The sequence below is a fragment of the Cricetulus griseus genome, chromosome 6 (genome assembly GCF_003668045.3).
Source record: "Cricetulus griseus strain 17A/GY chromosome 6, alternate assembly CriGri-PICRH-1.0, whole genome shotgun sequence".
Taxonomy (NCBI): domain Eukaryota; kingdom Metazoa; phylum Chordata; class Mammalia; order Rodentia; family Cricetidae; genus Cricetulus; species Cricetulus griseus.
Window position 1 is genome coordinate 24641191 of NC_048599.1, and position 22781 is coordinate 24663971.

General features: G+C 43.1%; 1 long non-coding RNA gene across 1 annotated transcript; it reads left to right on the top strand.

Moving 5' to 3' along the window:
• Positions 1 to 4657: 4657 nt before the first annotated feature.
• Positions 4658 to 22033, top strand: LOC118239091. The gene is made up of 3 exons (XR_004770591.1): positions 4658 to 4932; positions 12241 to 12341; positions 13757 to 22033. It is a non-coding gene; the product is annotated as an uncharacterized LOC118239091 (long non-coding RNA).
• Positions 22034 to 22781: the final 748 nt, after the last annotated feature.

A 22781-nucleotide genomic window follows, 5' to 3' on the forward strand; every position in this document is an offset into this window, starting at 1 on the left:
AAGATAGAAGATGAGACCCATTTCCCACAAGTTGCCTTCTGACCTCTACATGCAGACTGTAGCAAGGCATGCCCCACCCTCCATCCCACAAAATAAATAAAGGGACTGGTGAGATGACTCAGTGGATGAGGTGCTTGGCAAGCAACCATGAGGACTGGATCAGTAGTGTGGTTTATTTCAGTGTAAGACACACTCATAGAGCACTCCACTTTCTCTAAATGACGCTTAAGAGGGCAAGTTATAGGGGGCTGGAGAGATGTCTCAGAGGTTAAGAGCACTGACTGCTCTTCCAGAGGTCCTGAGTTCAATTCCCAGCAACCACATGGTGGCTTACAACCATCTGTTATAAGATCTGGTGCCCTCTTCTGGTGTGCAGATATACATGGAAGCAGAATGTTGTATATATAATAAATAAATAAAATCTTAAAAAGAAAAAAAAAGAGGTTATTTTTTTAAAAAAAAAAGAGGGCAAGTTATAGATTTGCTGACATGGCTCAGCAAGATCAGGCATTTGCCACAAGCTGATGACCTGAGTTTGGTTTCTGAGCCCATATAAGGGAGGACAGAACCAACTCCCACAAGTTATCTTCTGAATATATGCCCCCGACACATACATAAATAAACAAATGTAATGATAAAACACATTTTTAAAGAGGAAAGGTTACTTGGAAATTATCTTATTGCTTAGTGGGGTAACACCATTCCAAAACTAAATGCAGTTATGAAAGTCATATACCCAAGTTTGAAAGAGGAGAAAGAACTGTTATTTGTATGGTTTGGCGCATAGAACCCATTCTGATATGCTGGCCTGTGGCATGTTGGTAACCTGCTTAGACTTTAGGCTGAGTCTGTTACTGGTGTAGACGGTAGTTGAGAGAGCATATTCAGAAAATGTATCTTCTTCTTGGCTTCCCAGAGACCAAGAATTGGATTGAGTTAGTCTAATGCTAGTTAATTCATGAAGCCAGTCTCCAGCTATTTATTGAACACGTGTTGTATGTGCCAATCTAGCCTGTTCATCAAAGGTACTGCAAAAATGCAAGTCTTATACTAGATTGCTAAACAGGTGAGGATAGCCTCCAAGCCTCAGGCCCATTCCTCAGACCTCATTTTTCTTTCTTTTGTTTTTTGTCTTGTTTTTTCAAAGGTCTCACTATGTATCTCTGGTTGTCCTGAAACTCACTAGTAATCTAGGCTGACCTCAAACTCACAGAGATCTACCTGCCTCTGCCTACCAAGTGCTAGTATTAAAGGTGTGTGCCACTATGCCCAGCTCCCTGGCCTGATTTATTCTAATACACCCATCTTTTGTTTGCAAAAGTGCAGGTCATGTATGAGATGTATAAGATACAGAAGGTGGGGGCTGGAGAGATGGTTCAGCAGTTATGGCCACTTGATTGCTCTTCTAGAGGATCCAGGTGCAATTCCCAGCACCCACATGGCAGTTCACAACTGTCTGTAACTCCAGTTTCAGGGGACCCAACACCCATGGCAAAACACTAATGCACATAAAATTAAAAAATAAAAAGATACAGAAGGTGTTCCAAATAATTATATCCTCATGAGAAAGCAAGGTGCCTCTCCAGTTTGCTCTCCAGCTTGGATTACATCTAGAAAACATCACTTTCAGGTTTGATGCACTATTACCAGATGCCAACATTTACTTCATTTTAAATCAGAAAATGTTTACTTCCGGTATCAGTAATTATTTAGAATTTAACAACTGTTTTTTTCCCTCTGGAATTATGTTCTGATTATGAAAAAATGACACAGATAGATAACGTACATTTCCCTTTGTACTTGAATGTCCTTAAGTTTTTAAAATATCCAGTAAACAATAATATGTATTAGGTGAGGCAGGGACATATCCCAGTGGTGGAGTGCTTGACTAGCATGAATGAGACCCTAAGTTCAACCCTTAGCACAGCAAAAACAATAATATATTATTAAAAATTAGTAATATGGGACTGGGGAGACAGCTCAGCAGGTAAATGGGCATGCCACATAAGCCTGGCAACCTGAATTTGACCCCAGAACCCACTCAGAAAGTTGGATTTGGAGGGGAGGGGTCAGCAAGATGTCTCAGTGAGTAAAGGTGCTTGCTCAAGCCTGACAACCTGAGCTCCATCCCCAGAACCACATGGTGGAAGGAGAGAAACAACTCCCATAAACTGCTCTCTGACCTCTGCGTGTGCACCATAGCCCCCTCGAGAACACATACACCACCACTTCTACACACAAACAAATGCAACAACAGAAAGCCAGATGTGGTGGCACACATCTGTAATCAGCCAGAACCTCTTGAACGAACTAGCCTGGAGTGTGAAACACAAAGAGACACTACGGTGGTAAATGAGAACCAACTCCCAAAGTTGTTCTCTGATCATGTCCACATTCACATCCACACAAACCAAATTGATGGTGATGATGATGACAATGACGACGATGATGATGGAGATATGACTGAAGTCCTTATACCAGGTTTAGTAAACATTTCTTTTCCTCATTCCTGCCCACACAATATTAGTGCTTGTGACCAATTCCTGTCCTGTTTGACCTGAACTGATTCAGGATCATGACAGTGAGTAATAATGGATAGGAATAATATTTCTCCCTAAAGAGATTACAGTGGACAGGGCTTTTGAATATTGAACCTAATAAGAATCTTTTAATGGTGGGACATTTTTTTAAAAGATAAGTAGGACAAGCAATTGTAGAGGATGAACCTATTATAACAATGATGCTATGAAACCTGCCACTTATTTGAACTTTCTGAGTATGTTCTCCTATAACAACCCTATGGGACATTTTCCAGATGAGAAAATGGAAACTCAGGGAGCTTTGCTCTGGGTAATCTGCATATGTCTATGTAGGTTAGAGATCCACACTGGGTGACTTCCTTTAACACTTGTCACCCCCCCCTTTTTTTTTCTGGCTGGCCACAGAGCCCCAGGCATGACCCTGTCTCTGCTCCTCAGTACTGGGATTCCAGGCACTGCCTGTCTGATGTGGGTACTGTGGATCACAGTCACTCATGTCCCCCTTGCTTGGCAAGAATCTTACCAACTGAGCCATCTCCTCAGCCCCTCAGAAAAGGTGGGGTTTTTTGTTTGTTTTATGTGTGTTTTTTAAAAACCAATAACTTACATTTGGTCATTCGATCAATGAGGACCAGAGCCAAGATTTTCCCACATCACCTTCTCCCTCTGGCACTCATAACCTCTGCTTCATGGTCATCTACCTGTTTCCTCTAAGTGTGGGGCAAAGCCTGGAGAACTCGCATGAGGAATCCCAGAAAGCGTGTGAATAAGCAGAGTACGATAAAGTACAGTGAGACTGAAAAATTGCAGATTAGATGAGCCCAGGAATTTAGAGAAAGTGAGGACTCTACCGCATGAATGGCAGTCACCTAGAAGCACCCATCTCTCCGTCCTGCCATGTCCCACAGATGTTCATAAGGCCAGGGTGGCCAGTGTCTCCCACTAGACCCCAGAACTGAGGGGGGAGCAGGGACTCTTGCTGTATCATTTTTGTGTCTGAAAGTGTCCTAAGTGGGGGATACTGAGCTGCTGTCTTCAGGGCGTGTAAAGTCAGGCAGAACAGGAGATGAGGCCCCTGGAGAGCTCCTGTCAGCACTGTCACTACTCCAACAAACCTCTTCTTCTTCTTCTTCTTCTTCTTCTTCTTCTTCTTCTTCTTCTTCTTCTTCTTCTTCTTCTTCTTCTTCTTCTTCCTTCTTCCTTCCTTCTTTTTCTTATTTATTTATTTAATGTGCACTGGAGTTTTGCATGCATGTATGTCTGTGAGGGTATAAGAGCCCCTGGAATTGGAGTTACAGACAGTTGTAAACTGCCATGTGGGTGCTTGGAATTGAACTGGGGTCCTCTGAAAGAGCAGCCAGTACCCTTAAGTGATGAGTCATCTCTCCAGCCCCCTCCAACAGTCTTCCTAACCCGTAGACATAGGCCAGCCATGCTCTTAACCAAGAGTGTATACACACACTCCCACTCTTGCTCAGAGGGCTAAGTGCTTGCTGGGGCAGCATAAGGACCTGAGTTTGTATTTCCAGCACCTACATATCAAGTCAAGTGCAGCAGCCCATGAATGTCTATAACCACAGCACTGTAGGATGGGCAGGAGACAGGCAAATTCTGGGAGCTTGTTTGGCATAAATGACAACTCCAGGTTCAATGAGAGACTATGCCTCAAAAAATATGGTGGGTAGTAATAGAGGAAGGTACCCAAAACTTAGCTCTAGACTCCATACACACCCATACTCATGTGAAGACACACCTGCATATCATGTGTATAACACACACACACCTAAGAAGATGGATAGGAAAACTGTTAACAGGTAGTGAGATGGTTTAATTAGTGGAGGTGCTTGCTGCTAAGGCTGACAACCTTTCACCACATGGTGAAAGGAGAAAACTGACTCCTAGGGAGGAAGGGAAGAAGGTAGATAGATAGAGAGTGCGGTGGGAGGGAGACAAACAGTGGATAACACAGCACAGGCCCAGAAAGGAATATACAAGGTTTTGGCTCTTTTCTTCCCTCCCCTGAGTCTGGGAAGAGATCCACCTGGAAGACTGGCACAGTAAGTCAGGCATGAAGAGTGCTGTGGCCACCTGGGGGCAGTGCAGTCTTGTGGATAAGTTTCACAGCAGAGTGTGGGGACCCCGATTCTATGTCAGTTCTGCCAGTTTCTTTCCCTTTCTCTTCAAGTGAGCTCATGGTCTGAGTTCACCCTTGTCTCAGTCCTCACTGGGTTGTTGCCGGAGGAACTGGAATCTGAGGCCTGGGTGAGGCTTACTCACACGGAAGACTGCACATCCATATGCACACACCCTGGAATGTGTCAAGGCTCCAATTTAAGAGGCAGACTTGAATAAGGCTGGAGGCATCTTTGGGCCAGCACACACTGATTTAAAGGTAAGAGTGAAGGCTGGTGTTAAACACCGTCAACAAATGCCCCATTTTCTTAGTTTTCTAACTGCTCTTGGCTCTTCATGAACAATGGATAGAAAAAAATCTTGGCCCCCTTTCAGAAGCTTTTAATTATTTAGGGAGACAGTCTGAGTCAGTGCCTGCTGTCCTTAGTGCTCCATTCCCAGTGGTTACACCAAGACTCTTCTCTAGGTCTGTCTGAGCCATGAGGCCTGGGGTGGAGGCTCCCAACAGCAATGCCTTCACTGGCCTTTCCGAGTACACAGGCACCCCATTCAATGCCATGTGACCCCAGAGGTCTGTGAAAGGGCTGCTGCCCTGGGACTTAGCCTCACAAGGACACACCTTTCTCCAGCACCATCTCATAGCCCAGCACGGGAAATTCTTTCTTCACTGCATTCCTTTAACCTTAAGAGCCCTTCTTTCCCTTAGTCAAAAACAGTTTCCAGTTCTAACACCCTGGGATGATTTTTAGAAACAAAAGTCCTGCTGATTTCTTTTCTTTTTTTTTCTTTCTTTTCTGGAATGGCTGCTTGTTGTTCTCTGGATGTAGCAAGTATTCTGAGGTTTCCATGCCCCTTCTCATGTGGTCACTTCATCTGAAATACACTTCCTGTCTCTGCCCAATGAACTCGTCACTCATCTTTGCATCCAAAATGAAATTTCATCCAGCCAAGCATAGTGGTACACACCTGCAATTCCAGTACTTAGGAAATAGAGGAAGGATGATCAAAGCCAGCTGTATGGCAAGTTCAAGGCCAGCCTGGATTCAAAAACCCCCAAACAAACAAAAACTTTCTCTTATAGTTCCCTCAATATGTTCCCCTTGAAGCTCGTTGACATCTCTCATGTTTCCTTTCCTATTTCATGTAGCTGAGCTTTTTATATGTGTCTCCTCCCCATTAGATGATCAATTCAGTGTAGGGATTAAAAACTCAGGAAAGAGCTAGTCTCCAGTTTACTTTTGCCTCATTATCTAAGCCTGTGACTTCATCTGTCTTTTTAGCTGTAGTTCTTAGCATAACACTGGGCACACCGGAAGTTCAGTGTTCAGCCCTGTTGGCTATGATCAAAACTGGAAGACATCAGGCAAAATGTGGTTGTTCTCCTTATCATTTATAGTCCTTCTGGCCATATGAATCCCATCCCAGTTTCATCTGGCTTTCTAGTGTCAGCTCTCCCTCCTCACCCTCTGCTCACACCCCTCCCTGTTGAGCATGTTCCTCAACCTGCTGCTCCGTGGGTGACATTTTAGACCCTGAGCCGTGGGTGACATTTTAGACCCTGAGCCGGCAGCATTGATGGGACACTTTCCTAGCACTTACACTATGGTTAGAGCATGAGACCAAAACAACTAAACAAGGTAATTTCAACAACTACGAGTTCTAGGAAGGAAGGGAGATTGCATGATACAGAGAAGGACGGAATCTTGGAGGCAAGGGTCCAGCTATATGGGAATATGCTAAGAAAGGCTTCCTTGCAGAGGGGTGAACAGGGACACTGGCCCTGAATAAGAACAACTGACTGACAATGGAAACCTGCAACTACATAGAGATTGCTTGGGTGTTTTCCTTATCTTTCCATCATCCCTTCGTGGTGCCCTTAGTAGCTTTGACCCCTTCTGGGAAATGGCTGATCCTTCACCTTCTCACTGCTCCAATCACAGTTTTCTTTGAATGAATCTCATTGGTCGTCCAACAAGTACCTGATCCCTTAATCTGATCTTGGTGACTGGAGAGCCAATTTATGGGGTTGGATCTTTGTATGGTCCTTTATTAAGATAATACCTCCTTCCCTAATTTCTTCAAGAAGGTCTGGGCTCTGCTCTCTTCAGGAAAGGGCCATGTCACACTAGGAATCAGATGGACATCTAGCTGGAGCATGGAGAGGGAAAAAGCCTGCCCCCTATTTTGACACTCGCAGGTGACTGAGCCAGGTGCTCACCTCTGTGAATCCCAGATGTATCTCCCCACATGGATAATTTCTTACCCCCCTTTCTGTACCCCACATAGTGCTGTCCAGTGGGCTCTTACACCCAGCTGGTGAGAGATCTTAGATGCCCAAGTGGTTGTTTAAAGGGGCTAAAGAGCATCCTGGTGCTGGAGACATGAAAAGCTTTCAGTAAGCCAGGAGCCCATATCGAAACCATATGGTTTGCTTTACAGTAAAGATCACAGAGCCTGAAAAATATAAGAAAGGAGGGCCAGCCAGGGGACACACTCTTTGGAGTGAAGATCCTGGCATGCCTGTATTTACGAACAGTGCAGGCCTCCTACCCCACGGGTTCCCTGTCCTTAGATTCCTATTACACCCTTGGGCCAGCTGGACTCTCCTGAGGCCCCGACTAGTGGAAGGTTCAAACAATAAAGGCTGAAAGGATGAGACTGACTGTTCTCTGAAACATCACGCTCCCCTACGTCTTCCTGGTCAGATGCCGCCCCACCCCTGCCACACACAATGCCTTTCTTATTTAATAAACTGACAAACCCCAGAAATAATATGCAATCAGTCCCTTACTTGCTTTTCTACTGTGTAGAATAAAACTCAGGCATAGAAAGCACTTTTATCCATTGAGCCTCTCTGCCTGGGGACTTTAAATGCCAGTGCTTATGTTAGAACTAGCGAGTTCCCGTCTTTACTGACAAGGAAGCAAAGATAGTCTTTAGGCACATTGGTTGGAGTAAGGCACAGTACGCCAGGTCTACAGAGGCCTTTCTGCCTCACCCACCTACACCCATCCATCTGCTACACTGGCTCCAAGCAAAAGGTAGCGTTTGTGGGAACAGATCCATGTCCTCGTGCTCAAACAGAAGACCAGGCGATGTTTTTGTTCTAAAGACTGATTTCCTGCCCACTCTGCCTCATCTTTATCAGATCCGACCAATGAGCCATCCTAGCAATGTTGAGACATGAAATAATATCTAGCCCCCACATGCACAAAACATAATGCTTGAATGACAAGGGAACTATGAACCTAAGTTCCTGGAGTCACATTTACATTGAACATTCTACAACAACAGCTGATTGGCTGACTAGAACTTCTGTGATTGTGGAGTGACTGGAATGTCCCGAGTCCAGAGCCAAACATCTTAGCTGTGTATTGCCCACCTCTGTGTGTGACCTAACATCTGTGTCACTATTGGGTAAATCCTTTTGAACTGTACAAACAGGTGCTCAGAGTCCACCAACTCAAAAGCTAAGAATGTCCTCAGACACCATCTGAGGCTGACAGCGCAGGAGATGGTGCTCTGCTGTAACACACCTGCCTGCTGTTCCCACCAATGTCTTTAAAAACTGTCTTCATTTATAACTTTCTCTGTTTTGTTACTATAAAACCTTCATGAAATTGTTACCTTATTGTAACATATGTGTTTGGGGGTGGGGTGGGGTGATATAAACCTGTGTTCCCAGGCCATAGTCACTCATATTCTGTTTCTGATAAACTCTCTCTTGACTCCTATGAGGTGAATGAATACTGTGTTTGGTTTTGAAAATGTCAGCTTTAAGCAGGAAAGTCCCACACAGGTTCACGAGTTGAATGTTTGGTCCCTAGCCCAGTGGTATTACTTTGGAAGTTCCAGTGTTTAAGTTAGTGGGGCCTAGTTGGAAGAAGGGAGTCACTGGGTCCTTTGATAATTGTGCCTGCTGCCAGCACCTTCTTTCCCTGACTTTCTGCGCTTCTGCTACCATGCTGTTCTATTGGTGGCTTATAAGGGCCAGCCTTAAAAACCCTTTCAGGGTCCAAAGGAGACATTACAATAAGTGAAGGAACTAAGATCTGAGGGCTAAGGACAAGAATCTGCTCACAACATGTTCTGTCTATCCATCTCTTCATTGTTCTACAAAAAAAAAAAATCTTCTACAGTGAGGGTACTGGTATAAATACACTTACAACAGTAATTCTTCTGGCAATGCAATGTGAGGCTTGAGTTTCTCAGGGTCACCAAGGCAGATAAGAGTCACACACAGAGAATAACTGTCAGCTATCATTTATGGCACCGGGTAAGAGTGATTAATGAAGGCTCCTCCAGGGATTAAGTCAACAAGGGAGTCTAAATGGGAGAAATTGTGTGCTTATCTACATTCTTTAAGTGTGGCTAAAAATCTATTGCTTAAGGTTATAGAACAAAGAGAGGATTTAAGCTTAACTTGCACAAGAAACGGAACCTGGCACCTCCCAGCCACTCTGACTGTGGAGGTGCAGATGTTCAGCAGGTCTGTAGATAGTTTACTTCTCCTCTGAAGATGAGCAAACTCACTATTTTCTCAGGGTTAACACAAGCAATAAATCTCCAAGCTAAAATCTTGGGTTAATAAATCGAGATGAAGGTAAGTGCAAGGAGTTAGTGTGAGGTTAGTTTAGGCTATCACTTCTCTTACCTGCAATCGAGGTAAAACCAAGGCATGCTTATTTCTATCTAAGTGACTATGAATCAATACTTTTAGGCATGTAGTAATTCTATGTCCTTGAAATACTTTGCCTGGACACTTAGCACTGACCAAACGCCTGCCAATGAAGATATTTGCAGGAAGGCAGATCTCTGCGTTTACATTGGAGAAAGGAACAAAGACCTGGTTGTGGGAAGCAGGTTTTTTTTGACTGTGTGACTGTTTTCACACATAACTAGGGGGTGTTATCAATATACCTCAAATGCATAGGGGAAAATGTGCCCAATAAATGATCAAATAGTAATAAACTGTGGAAATAAATCCAAAATTTGTAACAGATGGAAACAAACTACAGCAAGAAAGCCAGTTCATTCAAAAGGCAATTAACTCCAACACAGCTTACATCTTGGTTTAATCCTCCAACAGAATCTTTCATTCTGATGGGTTGACCTTATAAAATGATGGCTGAATAGTTACTGCATAATCCTGTGGCTCATAAATGTTCTGTTTCCATGAGGTCAGAACAGTGGAGATAAGTACTTCAAACGGAATCCTTTGAAACCATGAGTCAAAGTAAAGAATTCTTCCCTTTAATTTATGTCTGGTATTCTGTCATAGTGACACAAGAGTAACTCTCAGAAAGGCCGGGGTCTCAGCATCTCAGAGATAACAATCTAATCCTAAAATTGTAAGCAATCCTACAATTAAAAGTTTTATTTTATCAGAGTTGCCTTGGTCATGGTGTCCCTTCACAGCAATAGAACAGTAACTATGACCCTCAGGATATTTTATTAGAGTAGCAGCAGAAATCAAACAAGGACACAGGGGAAGTACGAAATGTTTTGGGTCAAAAAGAAAAAGAGAAAACAACAAACACAGGGTTCCTTCACTTTCTCATACATGTTTTAAGAAGGAAAATAAAGTATCTAATTAAGAGACTATTCCTTGTGCTGAATAGTCAACTTACTACAAGCTAGGGTTACTTTAGAAGAAGGAACAGCAATGGAGGAAATTCCTCCATCAGATTGGCCTGTAGGTAAGCCTATAAGGCATTTTCTTGATCAATCATATTTGTGACAGGATCCAACTCACTCTGCTGGACAGTGCTACCCTGAGTTTTATAAGAAAGCAAATTAAGCAAGTCATGGGAACAAGCCAGTAAGCAGCACTCCTCCATGGCTTCTGCTCCAGTTCCTGCCTCCTGGTTCCTGCCTTTGAGTTCCTACCCTGACTTCCTTCATGATGGACTGTAAGCTGTAAGATGAAATAAACCCTTTTCTCCCCAAGTTGCTTCCAGTCATGATGTTTATCCTTGCAAAAGAAAGCCAATTAGGGTATTCCCGCTAGAGTATGTGACTTGTATGTGGGACTTTGTCTCAAGTCTCCCCAAAGTTGCAAGATTGGAGTTACCATAATATCCCAAGATCAAGACAAGACCTGTGTGCTTCCTACCTCCACTGACTTGCTCTGCTATATAATATGATCAGAAAGGGGGCAAACTCCTGATGTCCTTTGGTTCCAAACAGGTTCTTTAATTCTGTTCAACAAAAACATGGGCCTAGTTCTAGAAGCTTCAACTCTTGCAGGCAATTTAGAAAAGCTGGAGCCAATCTTTATTTATCTCCCAATGTTATATCTCAGCTTTAAGAACTACCCACTAAACCCAAGGGCTGGTTTTTAGAATAAGTTTAATCCTACAATATCATGGTTTTTTGTTTGTTTGTTTTGTTTTTCTGAGATGGGATTTCTCTGTATAACAACCCTGGCTGTCCTGGGCTTTACTTTATAGACCAGGCTAGCCTCAAATTCAGAGACCTGCCAGGCTCTGCCGAGTGCTGGATTAAAGGCGTGTGCCACCACCACCCAGCTATAGTTCATTCTTATCAGCTGCTGCAACAGGAACAAATTCTAGATAAACTCCTGCTATGATCCGAATACAGTTTGCCTGCATCAAATTTCATGTTGTGATTTCCTAATAGTGTAACATAATAGTGTTGGATTCTCCTGCAAGAAGGCATTACTGTAGTTCTCATGAGAATAGTGAAATCATCCCACTCAAGTTACAAGCCCTGCCACAGCTTCCTAAATAGCTGGAACTACAGGGTTGAGCGACCTCTCTATCATAAGATGAGACTGGTACTGTCCCATTTCACCATGCTCCTGCACACAGGCTCACTTCTCCTAGAAGTTTTCTGGCACAACACCCTCACTGAAGCTTTCTTCATACTTTCACTTTTCCAGTCCCATAAGCTAAAATACACCTTTTTCTTTACAGATAACGCAGTTGAAGGTATTGTATTGTAATACCATACAGATAACTCAGTTTAAAGTAAAGCATTGTAATAACTAAACTAGACAGCAATTTCCAGAAGGTGGCTAGGTTGGCAGGACTGTTTTTGACAAGGCTAAAAATAACGTACACTTTTATGCTTTATAGATGTAATACCTTCCTTCCTTTCCCAGCATGTAGCTGGGTAGACCTTACCATTTCAAAGCATGACACTAATACTATTTGTGTGTGTTTGAATGTGATCATTGCTCTGATATGTGAAGTGAGACAAACTTAAACGGGATTAATGCTTTCACTATAACTAGGGTTACAATGCTGACTTTCTTTCAGTGAGATTGGCTGCAAGAGAGGGGGACAAGGAAATCATGGCACTCCTCCCTCGGGCTCATATTATAATTGTGGGATTTTCCTCTTCCCAGCTAGAATCTTCCTTTGTTACCATACAACATACAAGAGCACTTCCAGGTCTGGAGACACAAGTGACAAATCACCTCCTTGCTAGGTGTCCACCCAGACACAAGTAAGCATGCCTGCAAGGCATTTGCTCCCCTCCCCCTCAGCAGGGTTTGGTTGGGGCTACAGCATCCCGACAACCTATTTAAACCAACTTGCAGGAACTGGCATCAAAGTACCATTTCCCACCAGGCTTGAGCCTCTGCAGCCTCGGAAGAGGGAGTCTTTAGCCGAAACATTCAGGAGCCGGGGATCCCAGAAGGTACATACTAAATTCCATCCAGATGTTGAGTTTGATTTTGTATTTTTTTCTTCTCCTCCTCCTCCTCCTCTTTTGTTCAATTCAGAGAGCAAACAAGTTGTGATGGGGAATGTACTACTGTGTATGTTTATCTTATTGATTATTGAATAAAATACTGGTTGGCCAATGAGACAGCAAGTTAGGCAGGACTAGGAGTCAAAGAGGATTCTGGGAAATGTAGTTGAGAAGTGGTGATCCAGGCAGGAGGTGACATAGCAAGGAGACTCATATTTAAGCAAGGAGAAACAGGAAGTATCTCCTTTTCCCCTTTGCCTCCTCCAGCAGTGCAATGTGATCCACCAGCAAGGAGGCCAATGGAAGGTGTCCGATAAGTCTTATAAAATATATAGATTTATGATAATTAAGACTGAGCTAACAGATGAGAATCCTAGTCATTGGCCAGGCAACATTTGTACCTAATAGAAGTCTGTGTATTATTTTGTCCATCCACGCTGGGAACTCCGGTGGCTGGTGGAGACCACCCACGTGGCAGTAGAACTTGGGCGGCTTTTGGCGGAAAGATTTATCATAACAAAGTTGTTTTTCATCTCATCAAAGGATATGTGGAGAGCATTGCTTCCTTCTCTTCTGGGTAAAAACATCTGGGCCAAATAGTGCTTTGTTTGCATAAGCAACATTATTAAACAGGTAAATGATGTCTGCTAGTGCAATCTAATATACAACTTTATTAAACAGGTAAATGATGTCTGCTAGTGCACTCTAATATACAACTTTCCAAGAGCTTACTTGCAGTGGTAGGGCCTCCACCTGTTTTGAAATTGTTCTAGGAAACGATTGCGGCTCAAACTATCTTAAACAGTTGAGGATCTCATTGCATCTGAGCATATCAGTGCCTGGCAGCTTTACCGTCCCGGCAGGTAACATTCAGGCATTAGACAGCTAACAAAACTCTTCTGCAGCCATCGCAGCTCTCCTGGGGTTAACTTGCTGTGGGGCTAGGATGAGGAAAACCAGATCTTCCTAGGCTGCAGCTCACTTGGCTGCCCTTCAGCCCACACCTGAGCTCCTCCTCCCTGGAAGAGAAACCTGAGGAAAGGCAGCTTAGCTGTGGCTGCACTGACAGGGGCTTCTTGCCAGTGGTTGCTTCTGACTATAAGTTGAGGCAGGACCAGGAATCAGTGACACTGGGAGCAGGAAGCTCAGCCAAGAAGGGAGCTCACTTCCAGTCCTCAAGATATGGGATTTTCAATTTTCTCATATGAATTGGTGAGTTTCAAAATTTTAGTCCTTAGACTGTGAGCAAAGCCAGAGTCTTGCCTGTTTACCAGCTAAACACACAGGGAAACAGAGACTGTTGAGGTGTTTGTCCAATCCCTTCTGACTATTCATAACTCTTCAACATTTTTTTTTTTAAGCTGGAACACTTGTCTGTAAACTGAGCACTTGGGAGATGGAAGCAAGTGCATCATTGGGAATTCAAGATCATCCTCACCAAACACAGCAATTTAAAGAGCAGTCTAGGTTTACATGAGACCATATTTCAAAAAAACAACAATAAAACCAAACCAAGAACAACAAGAAAGCAAGTGTAAGTGGCACAGGCCTTTAATCCCAGCACTTGGGAGGCAGAAGCAGGTGGATCTCTGTGAGTTCCAGACCAGCCTGGTCTATAAGACAAGCCTGGTCTACAAGGACAGCCTCCAAAGCCACAGAGAAACCCTGTCTCAAAACAAAACAAAAACAAAAAAACCCTACATCTTGATTTTGGATCCTTTCTTTACATCTGGAATTATCTGTTACTGAATACAAAAGCACCTAAAAGGAAAGGACCGGGTCCTGTATAATGATAGTTGAGCCCCACCCAGTGGGAAAAGAAGAAACTTCTTCCACAGTCTCGTCTCAACAGTTTTATGCTGTGGAATAGATATGATGAAGCAATGCATGAGTTGCTTACTTCTTCAGGTTTATTCTCCCTCTTTTTTGTCATCTTAATTTAGTTTTGCCTCTTTGCTTCTCCTGTAGAAAACTTTCCCCCAGTTTTGGTTTTAGATGGTTTTGCCCTGGTGCATTCTGTTTATTAGAATTCCAGAATCACACTTTCTGGGTGTTTTTTGGGCACAAATGTTCCCAAAATATGTAAGCACTTAAATCATTGTAAAGACAGCTGGCCATGGAGCACATCTTGCAGGCAGGTAGCCAAAACAGCACCAGAAAATAGAAGGATGAAGGATTGAACCCTACCCCGTGGCAGAATGCAGAGCCCTACTGAGATACATGGGGAAAGGAGAAGGTCCCTTATGGAGGGATCAGCCATGTTGCAAAGCCAACAACACGGACCATCAGAAGAGCAAACCCAGGCGGGAAGGGAGCCACCCACACCTGGAAGCCTGACATCAGAAATCCAACCAGCCTCCAACTGCTCTGTGAAATAAGGGGAAAGAGTGAGCCCCACACTGAAGGTACAGAGTGTCTGTGTGTCATCCTCTGAAGACATGGGGACTCCATCATGGGGGCAGTAGCGCTGGTGGCTTTGCTTTGGACACAGTCTGTAGCAGGACAGCCCATGCAAAGGCAATTAGGTGGAAATGGGGATCATTATAGCCCTTTGATTTGGTTCCTCCAATATCCGGTCAGGCAGATGAAGAAAAGAGACTGACTCTTAACTCGGAAGTAAATTGCAGGTGGAAGTATTTGGTTTCAGCTTCTTTCAGGTTGAGGCTTTCCAAAGCAGAATTTTGTGTGTTCAGGAACCCAAACATGGGACATTATTGTTTTAGAGCCCTTGCAGAGTCAGAAATAAGAAAACAGGCAGCCAAATGGAGACAATTGGTTTTAATAGGCTGCTATTCTTTACAGTGTGGTGACACTCATTCTGTGTCAGGGCTTTGAAATTGCCTGCTGGGGATCCAGCTGCTCAATCTTCACCTGCCCCCCACACACAAAGTTGTTCTTATAGAATTTATTCCTCTCCTTTATGGGTATTTTTAGGAAGTGTCAGTTTGGGGGGAAAGTCCTAAATATGAAATGTTCTAATTAATCATTTGGATCTTGCTGAGGGTGTGAGAGGGTGAAGGGTGTGGCTTCTCCCTTATTCTGAAATAGTTCTGTAGACTGATTCCCATGCTTATTCTGCTCTCCAGGGCCGTCAGGACTCATTCAAAACAACAGTCAGTAGGCGGGCTTTCAGAGGGGGAAAAATCGTTATTTAAAATTGTTTCCTTATGTCCTATAGCAGCTCTTCTTGCCATTTGTTTCTAGAGCAGCATCTGCAATGACAACTGGCTTGGTATCTATGTCAAGCCAATTCAAATATTAAATACATTAAAATGCTCTCTCCACCCTTGGCATTACTATAATTAGGGACCTGGGCAAGACTTTGCTCAACCCTATGACTTTTTTAAGCCTTGGATCCTAGGTCGGGGAAATAGGAGTTAGAAACCAGTCACTTAGGGAAAGGACCCAGTCATAGTTGGAATCACACTTGGTCTCTCAGTTGCTGCCACTGTTTGGGGAAATTATGTAACCTTTAGAAGGTGGAACCTTGTTGAAGGAAATAGGTCATTGGAGGTAGGCTTTAAGGGTTTATTGTCTTGACCCACTTCCTGTTCTTGCTTTCTTTGCTTCCTGTGTGCTGTTGATGTGATTTCTTAGCATCCTGCTCCTACCAGCATGGCTTCCCTACCATTGTGGACATCAAGCCTAAATAAGCTTTCTTCTTTAGGATGCTTTTATTAGAGTGTTTTACTGCACAACAACAGCAACAAAAAAGTAACTAATACAGACCCCAACGAATCAGCTCTACAAATGTCCCTGCTGGAGACCTGGAATATCAAAAGACAGTTCCAGTTCCTAGTCCGTTGTTATCTCTTGTCCTTGCCTGGGAGCTATAATACATGAGGATGTGACCAAAACTGAGAGCAGGCAACTGGACATCTGACTAGACCAACTGGGCCTACCAGCTTATCCCCCTCCCTATGTTTTACTCTTAAGACTTAAAAAAAAAAGAAAAGAGAAAAGTAAAAAACAAAAAAACAAACCTGGACTAGAAGCTTAGTGATACTCTATTTCTGGGACCCCTCTGTATGATATGAATATGGTTTATTACCATTGCTTAATAAAGAAGCTACTTTGGCCTATAGCAAAGCAGGATATACAGCCAGGCAAGAAATCAAAGCAGAGATACAGGGAGAAGGGCAGGGTCAGGGAGATGCCAGCAGCTGCCTGAGCACCAAGATATACTAGAGAACAAGTATTGCCTATTATATATAGATGCATGATATATATTAATAGAAATGGGTTAATTTAAGTTTTAAAAGCTAGTTAGCAACAAGCCTGAGCAATAGGCCAAACAGTTTGTAATTAATATTAAGCCTCTGAGTGATTATTTTAAAAGCAGCTGCAGGACGGGGTGGGACAGAAAAGCCTCCACTTAATACTCTTGCTACATGGGTTCTCTCTCTCTCTCTCCCTCTCCTTTCCTCCCTCCTTGTAATCTATAAGAAACTCTTCTCTAAAATGTATACGCTACAGTTTATGAATCTCATTCTTCAAATTCTCTGGACAAAAACTCAAAAGCTACTAGCTCAGGGTGGCTTGAATGGCTGTTGAGTTTTCAGGGACCCTAGACCTCCAGGCTAAGCTCACTAAGAACTGAGAAAGTCTCTAATGTACTCAAAGATACCCCTAAATTTCCTGTATCAAAGGTTACTGTTCTCCATGTCTCATTACTTTTAAGGATAACATGGCCTGCCCAGGCTTCCATCATTGACTCCACATCTGCTGGCAAAACAGACTAGCCTCTTCTACCAGCAGGGACTCTCTTGTAGTTAAGAAAAGAGCAGAAAGACTCTGCCTCAGTTGAGGAAGGACAAACGGATTCAGACCTTACAGGATGGGACAGCTAACTTAAAGGTGTGTGCTACCATGCCCAGCTTGTATTTTCTTGTAAGTAACATTTCTTTTTAATTGAGAAAACACACAGAAAAAGTGTTCAGCTTGATGAATTTTCACTGTGAACCAACCAGAAAAACAAAGCCTAGGCCTAGAAACAGAAAATGGAAATTACCAGTACTGATAGGCCCTCTTTTCCCTACTTCTAGGTTCTTGTTGTCCCAAGGACTGCCACTAACCTGACTTCTGACATCTTGTCTTAGTTAGGGTCTCTATTGCTGTGAAGAGACACCATGACCATGGCAACTCTTACAAAGAAAACATTTAATTGAGGTGGGTTGCTTACAGTTTCAGAGATTCAGTCAATTAGCATAGTGGCATGCAGAAAGAGGCAGTGCTGGAGCTAAGACTGCTACATCTTGTAGGCAACAGGAAGTTGACACTAGGCAGTTTCCTGAGTATATGAAACCTCAAAGCCTGCCCCCTCAAAGCCCTTCCTCCAACAAGGCCACACCCATTCCAACAAAACCACACCTTCTAATAGTGCCACTTCCTATGAGATTATGAGGGCCAATTCCATTCAAACTTCCACACATCTTTTGCTTCTTTGGGAAGCTTTCACTGTGTGTGTGTGGGGGGGGGTTGTTAGGTCACAGGCCTGTCCTCTTGTCTTAGCTAGGGTCTCTTTTTCCTGTGATACAGCACAATGACCAAAAGCAGCATAAGGTGGAAAGGAATTACTTCAGATTGCAGTTCCACATCACAGTCCCTCATTGAGGGAAGTCAGGGCAGGAGCTTGAAGACAGGAACTGAAGCAGAGGTCTCAGAGGGGTGCTGCTTACTACCTTGTTCCTTGTAGTTGCCTTCTTATAGTACCCAGGACCAACCATAATGGGCTAGGCCCTCCTACATGAATTACTAATTAAGAAAACATTACAGTCTTGCCTACAGACCAATCTTACTTTCCCAACTGAGAGTTCCTCTTCCTAAATGACTTTGTCTTGTGTCAAGTAGACATAAAACTAGCCAGCACACCCCTTCCTCTCTTATTTTAAGCTATCTTTTGTAATGAAGCTTGTTTCATTCACACACACACACACACAATTTCTAAGAGAGGCTGGCAGACTCTATTGGATCTTTAGGAACTGGAGTCTTCACATGGTTGTAGGCCATCATGCTGGTGTTGGGAATTGAACCTAGGGTGGCACACACCTTTAGTCCCAGCACTCGGGAGGCAGAGGCAGATGGATCTGTGTGAGTTCAAGGCCAGCCTGGTCTACAGTGTGAGTTCCAGGACAGCCTCCAAAGCTACACGGAGAAACCCTGTCTCAAAAAAAACAAACAAAAAAAGACAACCTTGAACTTCTGATCTTCCTTTGTATTTCCATTGTAGAAGTTAGTACCATATGTGGGTCAGGGACTGGATCAGTCAAGCATCTGGACTGATTTCATTTAGATTTATTTATTTTTATTTCTCTCATTGGTATTTTGTCTGAATGTATGCCAGTGTGAGGGTGTCAGACCCCCTGGAAAGTTGTAGGCTGCCATATGGGTACTGGAAATTGAACTTGGGTCCTCTGAAAGAGTATTCATTGCTCTTAACTATTGACCATCTCTCCAGCACCTATATTTTATTTGTTTACTGGTCATTGCTGCTGTCCCCAATGAGCTTTATAGTCAGGAATATTCCTGTTTACTCCAGAATCCTTTAGTTTATGTATAAAGGAGCAGCAAAAATCTAGGCCAAAGGGTGTTCCTATTATGTATCAGATGGTGGGATAAAAGCACTGAATTCTGCAGTGCAGAACTCATGAAGCCAAGTGCTCTGCGTGGTAGTCTTAGCTCTCTCAGCTCCAGCCCCACAGTAAACCACATTATAGAAGGGAAACAGATGTGGAATTGAGTTATCCCTGCTATGATCTTAGAGCTGTCATTTTCCACTGTAATCCACAGTTTATGGGACTATTCCTCACCACAAAGGTCGGGGTCACTGACCACCATGTTGTCTACAGCCTGAGCCCCTTGCTGCCCAAACCTCTCAGTGGTCTGCATACAGCACACCCCCCAACACAACAACTGCTTCTTGTGGCTGTCTTCCACCCAGACACTGTGGGCAAGTGTCCCCATCCGCCCTGACTTGTGATTATTCTTTGGTTTCAGATCCTCAGAGTAGCTCAGTCTCAAACCATTGGCCCCATTCTTACGATGACGCCTGGCTGTGCACTGGGTGGTCTACAGAGCCCCATGGTGTGCTGCCTCTCTGATGCTGGAGGGAGACTGTCAAACTGTCACCAGTCACAGGAACACATCTCTGTACCACACTGGCAGCTCCCCGAGTTCTTTTAGAGACTTCCACCCAAGCAAAACTGCAATTCACAGTTTCATCGAAGAAATGGGTTTCAAGGCGAGCCAAATCTGAAATGAAGGTGAATATATTAGATCCAATAGGACAGGTGTGGGCTTCTTCCTCAAGGGAGAGTTACAATTAAGTTGGAGGCTCTCAAGTTATATCTCTAGAGGTTGCCAGGAAATGGCCCCTTTTATTTAGTGTAGCCAAACTCTGTAATCTGTTATAAGGTTAAAAGTTAAAGATTTTCTTTTCTCAGTAAACAAAGTTCTCTGATAGGTTCACGAGTATGTTTAGGTTTAGGGGAATGCTAAAAACTCAAGGTTATAGATCATTTTTAGCCCTAAACTAGCACATTTGTTTAATTTCAAAATATTTGGAGAGTCAGATAATTTTCATTATTTAATTAACTTATATTACAGTAAAGACATTAGAACAATTTTTAGGCTATGAAATGGTACACTGTATTATTCCAATATTTTAAATATATTGAGTTTTTTATGGTCAAACATATTAATGAATAATCCAGATATATTAGGCAACAATGTGCATTTTTCAGTCTGGGGTGGAGAACTCAATAAATGCAGTCAGGTCCATTCGTTTTACATTGCTATTTACAACTTTCTGGCTGATTCTGTGACTCTCCAATCTTTCCATTTCCAAGAGGAAGGTGCAGACACCTCCAACCATGACTTTCTGTTTAGCTACTTTTTCCTTTCTTTTGCCAGTGTTTCCTTCACTTATAATGGCTCCTACTTCTCCACATCTTTGTCAATACTTGCTACAGTCCTTTAAAGATTATTTTAGTCCTAATGAGTATAACACTGGATTTTATTGTGGGTATGATGTGGAGAATTTTTGCATCTGTTCAAATTGGGATATTTGCCTTTATGCTAATCTGGGTATTCTAAATACTAGACCTTTAGAAGATACAAAATTTGTAACTATTTGTTCTCATTCTGTGGTCTGTCTTGACATTTTATATATCCTCTAAAGCACAAATTTCAACCTTTCTTCGGTTTATATTCTATTTTTATTTTATGTATATGGGTGTTTTGCCTGCATGAATGTCTGTACACCTCTTGTGTACCTGGTGCCTGAGGATGCCAGAAGGGCTCAGATCCCTGTAGCTGCTGATTAGGTGCTGGGCATCAAGCTGGGCTTTCTGGAAGAGTGGTCAGTATTCTTAACCCTCTGAGACATCTCTCTAGCACCTGTCTTTTTTTTTCAAGAAAAAGTCTCACAAAGCCCAAGCAGGTCTTGAACCAGGTGTGGAAGCCAACATCTATAATAACCTAGCTTGGGGAAAGGTGGAGGCAGATGGATTCCTGAGGGCTCACTGGCCAGCCAGTGTAGTCAATATGGCAAGCTCCAAGTTCAGTAAGAGAACTGGTATCAAAAAATAAGGTGGAAAGTGAAGAGAAAGCTATGCAATATTGACTTCTGGCTTCACATGAGCATTTACAGGCACACACCTTCACACACATGTAAAAGCACACCACACACACCACACACGCACATACACACATGAGTGCGTGCCTTTCGTTTATTGACATTTGTGGCTCACTTCCCACATCTGTATAAACAATAAGCAATTCATGTTTATTAGAATTGTATATGTATGATAATAGAGCACAAAGAGATAGGAGACCAGCTTCCTACCTCTAAACAATGTAAAGCAGCTGTTCTTTCTTTCTTTTTTTCTTTCTTTCTTTTTTTTTTTTTTTTTTCGAGCCAGGGTTTCTCTGTGTAGTTTTGGAGCCTATCCTGGCACTTGCTCTGTAGACCAGGTTGGTCTTGAACTCACAGAGATCTGCCTGCCTCTGCCTCTCAGAGTGCTGTATTAAAGGCATGTGCCATCAATGCCCAGCAAAGCAGCTGTCCTTAAACACTTCAGACTCAAGAACCCTGTATACCCTGTAAAATTCTGTCAAGAATCCTATATAGTTCACAGAAGTAGAGAACTTTGGTTAGGAGGCAAAACGACTCTGAAAAATGCTTAAGATTAAGGAGAACCAGCTGCATGCAAACTATCTGAATTATTGCATAGAAGATAATTGACCCCAATTGATTTGTGAAAGATTTGGAAACAAAAGAACTCCAGGGAAAAACAAAACTGACTCAAGAACGGCTAAAGCAAGACAATGAGATCTGTTTCAACCAAATTACCCCTTAAAGAATATGCAAGAATATGCTCTACAAGCTAGGAAAATATTTCAATTAACATTTTCCAAGTCTGCCTTTGAGCTATATTGAACAAGCTGTAAATACACCAGATTTTTCAAATGATTTCCAATAAAACTTTATTATTTTCATTCCTCAGGCAACCTGAATTTTCATATTTTTTTGACCTAGGATTCTCATTTAGGGGTAAAAATATGTACTTTTGTAAGACCCTCAGAAAGCTGAGGCTTCCAGAATCTTAGCCCAGGACCTCGGCCACCCCAATCACAGAATGGAGGCGAAAGCTTGATGCAAATTGCATGAGGCTTTATTGTAGTTTAACGAGCTAACCCCACGTTAGCTTGGGTCTTTGATCCACCCACCATGGTGGATGGCTAGCAAAGAGGGCTCCTAGGGGCTCCCGGAAGATCTTATAGGGCAGCGTAAGGGGAGTGTCTAGGGGTACGCACAGGCTTACGCACAGGCTCACGATTGGTGTGCTTCCAGGCTTGGAGGGCTTGCCCTGTGTTGATTGGTCAACTGGTTGTTATGGCCCATAGGCCCTCCCAGGGTGGTTGCTATGCTCTCTACCTCATTGCTGTGCGCTTGTCCTTAAAGCACACCCAGGGTCGTAAAGCATAGCGCCACCAGCTAACTTCCGATTGGTTCCTTGTCACGAGACAGGCATCTGACTTTCTAGTGACTAACTTCTGATGGGTTCCTTGTCACGAGACAGGCATCTGACCTCTAAGTGACCAAGGCAGGTTTATGGCAAGCACGTGTTCGGCTGTTATGGCTGCCAAAAGGGAAGCTGGTTCCTTCACTTTAAAATAATTTTCATTACTTTTATTTATATGTATGTGCACATGTGTGGAAGTCTGAGGACAACTTGTGCGAGTCAGTTCTCTGCTTCCACCATGTGAGACACTGGGATCGCACTCATCAGAGTTAGCTACAATTACCTTTCTCTGATGACCCATCTCTCCAGAACCATCAGGACAGATGGAAATCTGAAGTTTTTAAATCTGAAGGGGCTGGAG